General features: G+C 44.9%; 1 long non-coding RNA gene and 1 other non-coding gene across 2 annotated transcripts; both read left to right on the top strand.

Annotated features, from left to right (window-relative positions):
* Nucleotides 1–5,626: 5,626 nt before the first annotated feature.
* Nucleotides 5,627–5,699, top strand: TRNAG-CCC. The gene has a single exon. It is a non-coding gene; the product is annotated as a tRNA-Gly (tRNA).
* Nucleotides 5,700–6,414: 715 nt separating this feature from the next.
* On the top strand, nt 6,415–13,142 carry LOC122703478. Its single transcript, XR_006343501.1, has 3 exons — nt 6,415–7,017; nt 10,016–10,197; nt 12,811–13,142. It is a non-coding gene; the product is annotated as an uncharacterized LOC122703478 (long non-coding RNA).
* The last annotated feature ends 941 nt before the right edge of the window (nt 13,143–14,083 follow it).

The raw sequence follows: 14,083 nt of genomic DNA, 5'->3' as shown, positions 1-14,083 counted from the left end.
TAAGCCTTCCCTTGCCTCTCAGACCCACCAGTAAGTTCTTCCCCTATGCTCACTTATGCTGTACATAATTTTTAGTTTTCATCTGTTTCTTATCTAATCTCCTCCAAGACAGCCAAGTCACACGATTTCTTTCTGTCGCTGGGATCCAGTAGTGTTGAATGGGTGAATGAATGAATGGTGTAAAGCAGGAAGAAAGGAACTTACCTGGTGGTCCAGTGGTTAAGAACCCCAAAGATCACCAAGCCCTGGGGCAGCTAAGCCTACTAGCTGCAACAAAGACTCAGCCCAGCCAAAATTTAAGAAATGAAGTTGGATAAAAGCTTAAAGCAACCGTTCTCAAAGTGTGGTCCGGGGTCTTCAAGACCCATTCAAAGGGTCCGTGAGTTGCTTGGGTTTTCTTATAAATACTTGAGACAGCACAGCTCAATAGAAGGCAGAAGCAGCTAAGAGAATCCAGTTGTCTTCAATTAAGCCAGCTATTAAAGATATTGCTTGCAAAGATGTAAAATACTTTTTACTTGGAAAAATTATTTTTTCTTAAAAATACTAGGAAATGGGTTATGATCAAATTTTTACTCAGTTTTAATTTTCATTAAAATGCAGTAGATATAATACATGTTTGGTTTTTTTTTTAAGTTATTTGGAGTCTTCAATAATTTTTAAGAGCATAAAGGGATCCTGAGACCAAAAATTTGAGAGCCTGTGCCTTAGAGACTGTTACAACCTCTTCCTTGTTCAAGGATATGATAGGAAATGGTAATGATGTTGACATTCAAGTAGTGCTCTGGTACATGTGGCAGGCCTTGTGATAAGCACTTTACTTGTCAGTGCTATTATATCTCCATTTTACTCCTAAGACCAGTAAGGCACAGAGAAGTCAATTGACTTGGCCACATACCTAGTCAGGATTTGAACCCCCATGTGTTTCAGAGGTCCTGCTGCCAACAGAGGCCTGGGAAGGAGCGGAAAGGCTGGTGCTATCTGGTATGTCCCTGCTTTGTGCTCTCCGTTGACCTCACAGTCTAGGCAAGAGTCATAGAGGCCTCCAACTTTCCAGTTTTCATTTCAGACTCTGCCACCCTGAGTATTTTCAAGCACAGCCTTGCAATGCCTTGGTTTCTAACAATCTAACCACGTGCACCTGCACTTCAGCCACCCATTCCTCTCTCCGGACCACACCCAGACACTATTATACAACTTCCTGTTTTATTGTGACTGCCTACTTTTCTGGTTTTCTTAAGTGTGAAAGTGAAGTCACTCAGTCATGTCCGACTCTGTGACCCCATGGACTGTAGCCCACCAGGCTCCTCCGTCCGTGGAGTTTTCCAGGCAAGCGTACTGGAGTGGGTTGCCATTTCCTTCGTACCTGGTTTTCTTACCCTTGAATAGCTTTACTATTCTTTTACTTCTTCAGGCCTTCAATCTTGATATTTCCACTTGACTTTTTTTCCCCTTTTAATCCCATTCTCTTTTTTTTCCCCCAAAAGATTTATTTATTTTTTGGCTGTGGTAAGTCTTTGTTGCTGTGCATATGCTTTCTCTAGTTGAGGTAAGCGGGGCTACTCTAGTTGTGGTCCCTGGGTTTATTGTGGTGGCTTCTCTTGTTATGGAGCACAGGCACTAGAAGTGCTGGCTCAATAGTTGTGTTGCACAGGCTTAGTTAAGCCACGGCATGTGGAATTTTCCTGTACCAGAGATCGAATCTGTCCCTTGCATTGCAAGGCAGATTCTTAACCACTGGACCACCAGGGAAACTTCCCATTCTCTTCTTGACCAGTGCATTCCCTGTTGTCAACTAAAACTCTTCTCATTCATAACCTTCAACTCTTTAGACGGTTAACTCCCAATCCTGAATCAATTACACAACGATTCCGCACACCACCACCACCTATGTTTGATTGGCATGCAGAACACAATGTAAAATATGCTGGAAAGATACGGAGTTGGAGCCAGGGGTTGCACAATGGAGGGCGGATCTGTTAGAAAAATCTAGTGGATTCAGCTGCAGTTTGACCTCAGTACCATTGAGTACTTCTTTTTTTTTTTTTTTCCACCTTTTTATTTTTATTTTTTTCATTTATTTTTATTAGTTGGAGGCTAATTACTTCACAACATTGCAGTGGGTTTTGTCATACGTTGACATGAATCAGCCATGGAGTTACACATATTGAGTACTTCTTATCTGATCAGCACCCTCTGTCATTCTCAGATTTCTTTAGACCTTCACCAGCTGGTGTCAACTACTTACCTATCCATAACTCCAGTAGATAACCTCACCCAATTCATCGGGGGAGTGCAGTTCACAAAATAAGAACTTCCTCCCCCTCCTACTGTGAACCCCCAAAGGAATTTGTACATATCTATCCTATTGCCTCATGCTGTCACTCCCATCCCAGAAGAACTGAGAGGTCCTTTTTCCAGTTCTGTCCCACCTCTGCTTAGGATCCCAATTCACACCATCTCAGATTGGGCTCCTTCAGCCACTTCCTTGACTTTTATACTTTCACGTACTCAGCCTTGGTTAGTCTGCTTCCCTTGGCTGAGAAACACCCCAACGCAAAACTCCCTCTGGTTACCACCCAGTTGTTTCTTTCTCTTCGTAGTTAAGCTTCTTAAAATATCTGTAGCTCCTCTTTCTCAGCTTTATAACCTGATTTCATCTGATTGCTTGGCTTTTGATGCTGCAGGCCAGTCTCATTTCCTATGACACTATTCTCATCTTCCCTCCCATGTATCTGCTCTTCCTGGATCTCTTGCTGGATTAAGCAGAGTCACCATCAGCCTAGTCAGTCACCCAAGATGAAATCCAGCCATCATCTAGACTTCGCATAACCTCCCATGGCCAATTGGTCACCAGTGGATTCTACCCATTAAACATTGGTCATATCCGTCCGTTTTCATTCCCATGGCAATCAAACCGTTAAAGGCTGCTACCCTCCCTCCTTGAGCCTCAGAGTGAATCTTGTCTCCTGATCACAAATTCATACCCCTTGCTCTCCTTTGTACCACTTTGTGTGTGTCTGTGTGTTAGTCGCTTAATCCAACTCTGTGCGACCCCATGGACTGTAGCCCAGGGGCCCCTCTGTCCGTGGAATTCTGGCAAGAATACTGGAGTGGGTTGCCATTTCCTTCTCCAAGAGGATCTTCACAACCCAGGGATTGAACCTGGGTATCCTGCACTGTAAGCAGATTCTTTACCATCTGCACTTCCAGTTAGTATTTTTTCCGTTTTTGACTAAATGTCTAAAACTATAAAAGTAATACATACACATTGGAGAAATTCTGGCCGACAGAGAAGTGTAAAGAGAAAAAAATAAAGATCACTTAGAAACTTACCAACCAGAGGTTAACACCGTTATATTGTTTAAATGCTAAGTCATGTCCGACTCTTTTGCAACCCCATGGACTGGGCTTCTCTGTACATGGGATTTCCCAGGCAAGAATAAAGGAGTGAGTTGCCATTTCTTCCTCCAGGGGCTCTTTCCCACCCAGGGATCAAGCCCTGATCTGCATTGGCAGGCAGATTCTTTAACACTGAGTCTCTAGGGAAGCCTAAACATTGTTATATACATATATATATTTTTGGCCACACGTCATATGAGAATCTTAGTTCTCCGACCGGGGATAGAGTCCACACTCCCTGCATTGGAAACATGGAGCCTTAACCTTGGACCACCAGGGAAGTCCCAATTTTGTTATATTATGATATATTTTCTTACTAGAGCTATAGTTCAGAGTCACAGATGGATCATATATTACTGCTTATTGTTGCTGTGGTCACTAAGTCATGGGTCTGACTCTTTGAGACCCCCATGGACTGTAGTCCACCAGGTTCCTCTGTCCATGGGGATATCTCAGGCAAGAATATTGGAGTAGGTTGCCATTTCCTCCTCCAGGGAATCTTCCCAACCCAGGGATTGAACCCATGTCTCCTGCATTGGCAGGCAGATTCTTTACTGTTGAGCTACTGGGGAAGCCATTCCACAGCTTCAGTTCAGTCATGTCCGACTCTTTCCGACCCCATGGACTGCAGCACGCCAGACTTCCCTGTCCATCGCCAACTCCTGGAGTTTACTCAAACTCATGTCCGTTGAGTTGGTGATGCCATCCAGCCATCTCATCCTCTGTTGTGCCCTTCTCCTTCTGCCCTCAATCTTTCCCAGCATCAGGGTCTTTTCCATTGAATCAGTTCTTCACATCAGGTGGCCAAAGTATTGGAGTTTCAGCTTCAGCATCAGTCCTTCCAATGAATATTCAGGACTGATTTCCTTTAGGATTGACTGATTGTGTCTCCTTGCAGTCCAAGGGTTTCTCAAGAGAATTCTCCAACACCACAGTTCAAAAGCATCAATTCTTCTGTGCTCAGCTTTCTTTATAGTCCAACTCTCACATCCATACATGACTACTGGAAAAACCAAAGCTTTGACTAGACGGACCTTATTGATAAAGTAATGTCTCTGCTTTTTAATATGCTGTCTAAGTTGGTCATAACTTTTCTTCCAAGGAGCAAGCATCCTTTAATTTCATTCTACAGCTTAGAGCCCTTCAAATGGTTTACCTTCAATGCTCTCATCTCTTAAAATCACTCAAATTCCTACCAAAGTATAAGTCCTGACAGGGTCTGCCTCCACGATATAATTCGTGTTAGACAGTTTGAAAGCATACCACGAGTATATTTCTAGCTGCTCTGAGTCTGGATAAACCATAATTTATTTAGGTTGTCCTCAATCTGTCTACAGAGTAGTTTCCTTTCTTTCCTGTCCCTGGAATGTCTGTACCTCATTCTTCTCGGAACAGCATTAGCCTAAAGTCATCTCCTTAGGGAATCCTTTCCTGACCACATTATCTGATATAAGGTCCTTCCCGCACCACAGGTTTCTTTTTTTTTTAAGTCTTATTTATTTTATTAATAGAAATTCACATAAATTATTACAACCATTCCAAAACAGGATTTCAAAGAGCTGTAGAGTTTTGCCCAATCTTTGGTACAGCAATCCCAGTTGGACCCACTTGGTCTCTTTAAATCATGATTGATACATGCAAAGATTTTAGATACAAGGACGTTTATCACAATGTTCTTTTTAATATTTAAGATTGCAGACAACCTAAATAAATTATGATTTATCAAACTCAAAGCAGCTAGAAATATATTTGTGGTATGTTTTCAATAAAAAAATCAGACTTCAAACATACACTGATCCTCTTCTTAATGATGTATATATAGCGTGATGTCATTTTTGTTTTCTAGTAAAGCAAATACATAAGGACTGAATGGATAATATAAATGATTTATATTATTTGTTCAATTTATACACCTTTATTGGGATTCTTCTGTGTCTACTGAGGATACAAGGATAAAAAAGAAAATCATGTCCTTATTCTCAAGGCCTTTACATTCTAGTGAAAAAATTGAATTGCCATTGTGGTAAGTGTTCAGAGTGTCTTGAGAGTTTATGATGTGGTTAAGAAGGGCCTTTCCCCCTGAGTTTTGAAATTTTCTAAAGTGAACATGTACTGGTTTTAGACTCAGAAGGGCCCTTTTGCCTCCTGCCCTTTTGTTTCTTTCTTTTTCTTTTTTTTCTTTTATGTTTAAGGAAGCTTCTCACTGAAATAAATGGGAGGGACTTCCCTGGTGGTCCAGTGGCTAAGACTCTGCACTCCCAATGCAGGGGGCCTTGGTTCGATCCCTGGTCAGGGAACTAGATCCCACAAGCCACAACTAAGAATTTACATGATGCAACTAACACCTGGAACAGTCAAATAAATAAAATATTTTAAAAAGAAATAAATGGGAGCTAGAAGGTGGTAAATGGAGGGGTCCAGAGTGAAAGGGGCAGTTCTTACGGTTTGGGGGATGGGGGAGACTCCAGTGTCTTTAGAGGCTTAGAGGATACGATGTCTGTGTGTGAGTGTGTGTTCCTGTCTGTGCCTAAGTGGGAGAGAGGAGGAGCCCAGGTGAAGAACTAAATCAGTTTAGGTAGAGCTGTGTCTCTTGGCCTTCATTTTCTCAAAATCAAGGTAAAGGTAACATCACACCATTTTGTGGCTCTGTGCTGAGTAAGTTTCTACTTCTTCCTCCTTTAAAAATCAGCCAAAGAGGAGGTTTCCTGATGGCCTACTGATTAGGATTGGGCAATTTCACTGCCGAGGTCCCCGGTTCAATTCCTGGTGGAGGAACAGAGATCTCACAAGCTGCACCCTGCTGTGCAGCCAAAACCAGCAAAACAACAGTAGACCTCTGCCCTTGGGAACCGTTTCCTGTCCCCTTCCCTCAGGTGTGCTAGGCCCACTTGCAGTAAAATCACCTTCGTGTGTGTGTGGGGCGGCGGGGGGGGGGGGGGGGGGGGGGGGGGCGGGGGTGAACACTTGCTCAGACCTACTGGAGCAGAATTTCTGAGTGGTAGGGACCAAGGATCTGCATTTGAAAGAACACCCACGAGGATCCTGGCCATCATGCACAGTTGGAGACTAGCCCCACAAAGTGCTCCCAATTCATTTTGTAATTCTCTATAATTGGAATGAAACTATTCCCTTTTACCAGCTTGCCACCCTTGGGAGGGAGTGAGCACAGCCCTGCACTTGGCCACCACGGAGGGTTTTGGGTGCTAATTTATGAAATGACTGATATGTCCAAAACGAGCCCAGGTGTCCTGATCCCCAGGTCCACACTTGCTCCTCTCACATCATGGTTTATCCCCACAGACCACTGAATGCTTCTTGAGAACCTTTCCTGCTTCAACTTTGCCAAAAAAATCATATGCTAACTAAAAACCTCATGGACTCACCTAGGAAGATATTGGGAAGAATGGGACTTCAAGAGAATGAGTAGCTGTAAGGAAAGTCAGAAAATGTGACCCTTTGAAAGCGAAGTGAGTGCAATCCACACCACCAAAGGGATGAGTCAGCCCCTGCTGCCGCCGGTGGGGCCTCTCAAGAGTGTCACCTGTCTCCCGCAACACCCATCAAGGAGTTAAAACAAGCTCTGGAAAAGAGCTCTGGAATGTAACAGTTAATAAGGTGAGTGCTCAGCAGGCAATGAGTCATAACAGAAGGCTTGCACGGAATCCAGAAGAGGGGTGACCACAAGGTTAGAAATTATAGTGTGTCTCCCATACTGTCCAAGGACAAAGATGCTCTGATTGGTCAGAGCTCTTCATTTAGAGAGAATTGTTCAAAGGACAGCCAATTCATCTTAGGAGAAATGGGTGTATACCCTGATAACAGCTCATCCACTTTCTTTTATACAAGTCTTTATGGAGCACTTCCCATGGGTCAGGGGCTATACCAGCTGCTGGAGACGTAACAGTGGGCAGCACAAGCATAGTACCTGCCCTTGAAGAGTCTCACCATCGTTTTCACTCACTCAGCTCCCAGCCTGTCATTAGGAACACTTTGTGGACTGGCCTGGTAAGGGGAGAGAACTCTGAGCAAATGACCAGAGCCAATTATTTTGCAATTAGGCCTCCTGTTCTCACATTAATAACATTCTAGTTTTGAGTCACTTAGACTCAGATGAGGGACAGGGAGGCCTGGCGTGCTCAAGTCCGTGGGGTCACAAAGAGTCAGACAGGATTGGGCAACTGAACAACAACAACAATGACTCAGATGAGAGTAAAATAGCCAGTTCTTCAGAGTTTGATTTCCTCTGGACCTGTGGATGAGCTGGACAAATATTCCTGGCCTGGTAAGCCCTGTGATGGCCAGCAGCCTGGCTTTAGTAGCTCTCAGTTCCCGCACAGCCTCAGCCCCACCCCCAGCACCGCTAGGATTGCCTGTGTACTTTCCCGCCCCAGTGGCCCACTAAGAGGTTGTTGGGAGGATCTTTTTTAATTACTGGGTGTCTTAAATTCCAAAACGATGAGCCAGCAGAAACCACTGCTTGCTGCCCACCCCACCCCCCAGCGCCCCCGGGTTGATTTAAAAGGCAAAGGGAGCAAGACCAGCTATTTGTTGTTGTTGTTCAGTTGCTAAGTCATGTCTGATTCTTTGTGGACCGCATGGACTGTACCCCACCAGGCTCCTCTGTCCATGGAGTTCTCCAGGCAAGAATACTGGAATGGGCTGCCATTTCCTCCTCCAGGGGTATCTTCCCGGATCAGGGACTGAACCTTGTCTCCTGCACTGGCAGGCAGATTCTTTACCACTGAGTCACTAGGGAAGCCCCGAACCAGCTGATATTAAGTGAAGAATGAAAGTAATAGGAATGATTTTGAACGGCCACACCTGTGACATTGAGGGCAGCCCCGGGTTCTTAGTTGCCTTGAGAGAAACCCTGAGAGCCCAAACCAGGATCCTAAGCTGCTTGTAATTCCTAAAAACAGTGTTTCATAGACATGGCTCTGAGAAACATTCACTCAAAGGCAGATCCAGATTTTGGAACCTGAGGCCTACCTGTTTCTTAAGAATGAAATACAAGATTAGACACAGGGTCTTAGGGACCCAGGGACCCTGAAGCATGAGGTTCGATAGTTTCATGGTAAACCACCTACATGTTCATGCTAGAATATAAAAATATTTGGTGTTTCTGATCCCAAAGAATTGGAGGCTTCTCAGGATGCTTAGCGGAGAAGGCAATGGCACCCCACTCCAGTACTCTTGCCTAGAAAATCCCATGGACGGAGGAGCCTGGTTGGCTGCAGTCCATGGGGTCGCAGAGTCAGACATGACTGAGCGACTTCACTTTCACTTTTCACTTTTATGCATTGGAGAAGGAAATGGCAACCCACTCCAGTGATCTTGCCTGGAGAATCCCAGGGATGGGGTAGCACAGAGTCGGACACGACTGAAGTGACTTAGCAGTAGCAGGGTACTTAGAGGAAAGAAGCAGCCCAGGATGATAGTGACTTAAATATTTTACCTCCTTGATCTTATTGATAAATCACACTTCCCTTTCTTCATACTCACATCTGGTTATAGATTCAAATGCTAGGCTCTTCGATACTCAAGGACAGAAATCACCTCCCATTCATCATCGAATCCCTCAGTTCAGTTCAGTTGCTCAGTCGTGTCCAACTCTTTGCAACCCCATGAATTGGAGCACGCCAGGCCTCCCTGTCCATCACCAACTCCCGGAGCTTACACAAACTCATGTCCATCGAGTCGGTGATGCCATCCAGCCATCTCATCCTCTGTCACCCCTTTCTCCTCCTGCCCCCAACCCTTCCCAGCATCAGGGTCTTTTCCAATGAGTCAACTCTTCACTGCAGATGGTGATTGCAGCCATGAAATTAAAAGACGGTTGCTCCTTGGAAGGAAAGTTATGACCAACCTAGATAGCATATTAAAAAGCAGAGACATTACGTTGCCAACAAAGGTCTGTCTAGTCAAGGCTATGGTTTTTCCAGTGGTCATGTATGGATGTGAGAGTTGGACTGTGAAGAAAGCTGAGCGCCGAAGAATTGATGCTTTTGAACTGTGGTGTTGGAGAAGACTCTTGAGAGTCCCTTGGACTTCAAGGAGATCCAACCAGTCCATCCTAAAGGAGATCAGTCCTGGGTGTTCATTGGAAGGACTGATGTTGAAGCTGAAACTCCAGTACTTTGGCCCTAGTACTTAACAAATTTTTTGTTATTGTTTTTCAGCCACTAAGCCGTGTCCAACTAACTGGCTTCTCTGTCTTCCACTATCTCCCAGAGTTTGTTCAAATTCATGTCCATTGAATTGGTGATGTCATCCAACCATCTCATCCTATGTTGTCCCCTTCTCCTCCTGCCCTCAATCTTTCCCAGCATCAGTGTCTTTCCCAATGCGTTGGCTCTTGGCATCAGGTGGCCAAAAGTATTGGAGTTTCAGTTTCAGCATCAGTCCTTCCAATGAATATTCAGGACTGATTTCCTTTAGGATTGACTGGTTTGATCTCCTTGCAGTCCAGGGAATTCTCACAAACAGCATAAAGCAAAATACCTATTGAAGGGATGAATGGATGAATGAATAACTGCGTGAATGAAGTCTCTCAGGCGCAAAGAAATGACAAGTCCTGTTTATCCCCTACCCTTTCTTTCTTGTCTGCCTCTAGGTGACATGGGATGAGAACCTGGGTTCTAGAGTTGAACCTGACATTGAGTCCTAATTTTGCCATATACCAGCCTTGGATATCTCTCAGCCTCAGTTTCCTTCTCCATTTTATAATGGATCCAATATCCCTCTGTGCAAGCTTGGGAGAATCAGCAATAATGTTTGAAAACTGCCTGCTACATGGTAGGTCTCAATGCTAGCTGTCCTCTTATTACTTTAGGTCAAGCCTAGGCAAACAGTGGCCCATGGGCCAAATATGGCCCCTACGTCCTTTTTTTTGGCTTCCCTGGTGGCTCAGCTGGTAAAGAATCTGCCTGCAATGCAGGAGACGTGGGTTCAATCCCTGGGTTGGGAGGATCCCCTGGAGAAGAGAAAGGCTATCCACTCCAGTATTCTGGCCTGGAGAATTCCATGGACTATATAGTCCACAGGGTTGCAAAGAGTCGGACATGACTGAGTGACTTTCACTTCATTTCCTTTTTTGTAAATAAAGATTTATTGAAACATGGCCGTGTGTGTGTGTGTGTGTGTGTGTGTGTGTGTGTGCACGCACACGCATGCACGTGCGCTTAGTCGTGTCCAACGCTCTGAGGCCCCATTGGACTGTAGCCCACCAGCTCCTCTGTCCATGGGACTTTCCAGGCAAGAATACTGGAGTGGGCTGCCATTTCCTTCTCCAGGGGGTCTTTCCAGCCTGGGCATCAAACATGCCTCTTCTGTTTCCTGCATTGGCAGCTGGATCCTTTCCCACTAGCGCTACCTAGGAAACCCATGGCCATGTATATTTGTTACATATTGTCTCTGGTGGTTTTTGTGCTACCACAGAAGAGCTGAGTAGTGCTGAAAGAGACTGCATGGGAAACAAAGCTTAAAATGTTGTCAGTCTCTAATCTAGACCTTCATCACTTTACTCTCAACTTGAGCTGTGCTAAATCACTTCAGTCGTGTCTGACTCTGCGATCCTATGGGGTATAGCCCTCCAGTCTCTTCTGTCCATGGGATTTCTCAGGCAAGAATACAGGACTGGGTAGCCATTTCCTGCTCCAGGGGATCTTCCAGACCCACAGATCAAACCTGTGTCTCCTGCATTGCAGGTGGATTCTTTACTTTCAACTGGCAGTTACCTCCTAACTGGTCTTTGCTCTTCCTCCCACTCTATTCTCTTTCTATTCTGCAGCTAGTTGTTTTCCTAACGTATATGATCCTACTAAGGTTTTACTCAATGAAACCTCTGTTGGAGCCTCATTTTCTGCAACTTCTTTGTGTATTTTTAAAATTTGTTGGCATCTGGCCGCTATGTTTCCCTGCAGCCTCTCTCTCCCTACTCGCTTTCCTCTCTGTGTCCTGTACAACAGCCACGTCACAACTCCGTGGCTTGTGTAGCTCTGTGACTCTACACCCCACCCACCTCCAAAATGTCCCTTTCTCTGTTTTCTGCTGCTCCTTGGCTTCATCTTACCAAGCATCTCTGTGAAACCTGTCCTGATGTCCTTTCTCTGTACTCTGAGATCAATCAAGATAAGGTCAGTTACACCACAGTAACAAACCCCCAAATCTCAGTGACTGAAACCTACAAAACCCAAATTGAACAAAGAATAACAAGTATACCAAGGTCCCACTCCTGAAGTGCTTGACAAGTATCTATGATTTTTTTTTCCTCCTAAGAATAGAAAAAAAACCAACCTAACTTTTTTTTCTCCCCCGTATACTGACCCTATTAACAGATGCTTGTCATTTTGCCTAAAACAAAGGCTCTTGTAGAGGTTGTAGTTGATAAAAATTGTAAAAGGGGAATTTCATTTAAGGAAGAAAGAATGGAAAGTCTGGATAGATGAACTGTAACTAAAGAGTTGGGCTTCCCCGCTAGCTCAGCAGTAAGAATCCACCTGCCAATGCAGGAGACACAGGTTTGAAGGTTTGATTCCAGGTTTGGGAAGATCTGGAGAAGAAAATGGCAATCCACTCCAGTATTCTTGCCTGAGAAATCCCATGCACAGAGGAGCCTGAGAGGCTACAGTCTATGGGGTCACAAAGAGTCAGATATGACTTAGCGACTAAACAGCAACAACAAATTAAAGAGGCATGCTTAGCACCACTTTTGGCCACAATAAAAGCTCAATAAGCACAACATGTGGGATCATAGTCCCCTACCCAGGGATTGAACCTTCACCCCCTGCACTGGCAGCGCAGAGTCTTAACCACCAAACTGCCAGGAAAGTTCCTCTCATCCAGTTCTTGAGCCAGTCCTTCCCAAGACCAGGTCACGGGGTTGAAAGAGGAGGGAGGGAAGACCCAGTCTATGTCTGAACCAGCGTGTGATGTGCTGTCATCAGAACCCCCTTCCCAGGGGGCAGACAACCACATCTGAGCTGCTCCAAGGGTCATGGGAGAATTTCTCCAGGACTCTCTCCTTTCTCTATTCAGAATGTCCTTGTCCTTGCCTTACTCTCTGATACTTGGTTTCTGGCTCGTCCCTTCCTGTTATGCAGCCCACAGGGCACACCTTCATTCTGGGGGCACATTAGGAGCAGATGCAGCTCTCTGAGCCCTGGGCTGTTCCCTGAGCTCTTGTGTTGCTGTCCCTCATGCCTTTGTTCAATAATCTGGCCCCGGGAAACTCTGGCCTACGGCCACCCACTGTGCCTATGTGTTTCTGAAATCACTTCTTGCCCTGTCCACGATCCCCCATCCTTGGGCTTGGCCTTTTTTAAGGTGTTACTGTGCCGTCTTGCTCTCTCCTGTGTTTTCCCTTTGGACTCTGAACACCACCATCAGCTCTTGCCCTTGTTCTTCCAGGCAGCGCCACGTCAGAACTCATGAGAAAGCCAGGCTTGGAAATCCATACTGGCCTCGTCTCTGATCTACATCCAGATCTGTGCCTCATCCCGCCCCCCGCCCTCAATACCTCTAGACCTCAATCTTATTCCATATGCAGTCCTAAGAACTCTTGATGTAGAAGTGGATTAAATTTATCATGCTGGGGACTTGCCTGGTGGTCAAGTAGCTAAGACTCCATGCTCCCAATACAGAGGGCCCAGCTTCAATTCCTGCTCAAGGAATTAGATCTCACATGCCGCAACTAAAGATCCCACATGCCACAACTAAGACCCAGTACATGTGTGTGTGGTAAGTTATCTCAGTAGTGTCTGACTCTTTGCGACCTTATGGATTATAGCTCAGCAGTGTCCTATGTCCATGGGATTTCCCAGGCAAGACTACTCAAGTGGGTTGCCATGCCCTCTTCCAGGGGATCTTCTTGACCCAGAGATTGAACCCAAGTCTCTTATGTCTCCTGCATTTGTAGGCTGGTTCTTTACCACTAGCACCACCTGGGAAGCCCCAAGATCCAGTATAGTCAAATAAGTAAATATGAATATTTATTTTAAAACAGAAATAAATGCAAAAAGGGAAAATGGCTGTCTGAGGAGGCCTTACAAATAGTTGAGAAAAGAAGAGAAGCGAAAGGCAAAGGAGAAAAGGAAAGGTATACCCATCTGAATGCAGAGTTCCAAAGAGTAGCAGGGAGAAATACGAAAGCCTTCCTGAGTGAACAATGCAAAGAAATAGAGGAAAACAATAGAATGGGAAAGCTCTCTTCAAGAAAATTAGAGATACCAAGGGAACGTTTAATGCAAAGATGGGCACAATAAAGGACAGAAACAGTATGGACCTAACAGATGCAGAAGATATTAAGAGGTAGCAAGAATACACAGAACTACACAAAAAGGATCTTAATGACCCAGAAAACCACGATGGTGTGATCACTCACCTAGAGCTGGGTATCTTGGAGTGTGAAGTTAAATGGGCCTTAGCAAGCATCACTGTGAACAAAGCTAGTGGAGGTGATGGAATTCCAGCTGAGCTATTTCAAATCCTAAATATGAATGCCAGCCTGCAGCACTCTAGGCTTCTCTGTCCTTCTTTGTCCTTCACTATCTCCTGGAGTTTGCTCAGACTCCTGTTAATTATGATTAACAGTGATGTTACCTAACCATCTAACCAGGTTGTTGTTATTATCATCATATAATTAAACTAGGCATGGCTTGACCCCGGAAGAGGAAGACCTACA

Source organism: Cervus elaphus, chromosome 11 (assembly GCF_910594005.1).
Source record: "Cervus elaphus chromosome 11, mCerEla1.1, whole genome shotgun sequence".
Classification (NCBI taxonomy): Eukaryota; Metazoa; Chordata; class Mammalia; order Artiodactyla; family Cervidae; genus Cervus; species Cervus elaphus.
The sequence above is the reverse complement of the archived record's forward strand: the minus strand, read 5'-3'. Positions and strand labels throughout refer to the sequence as shown.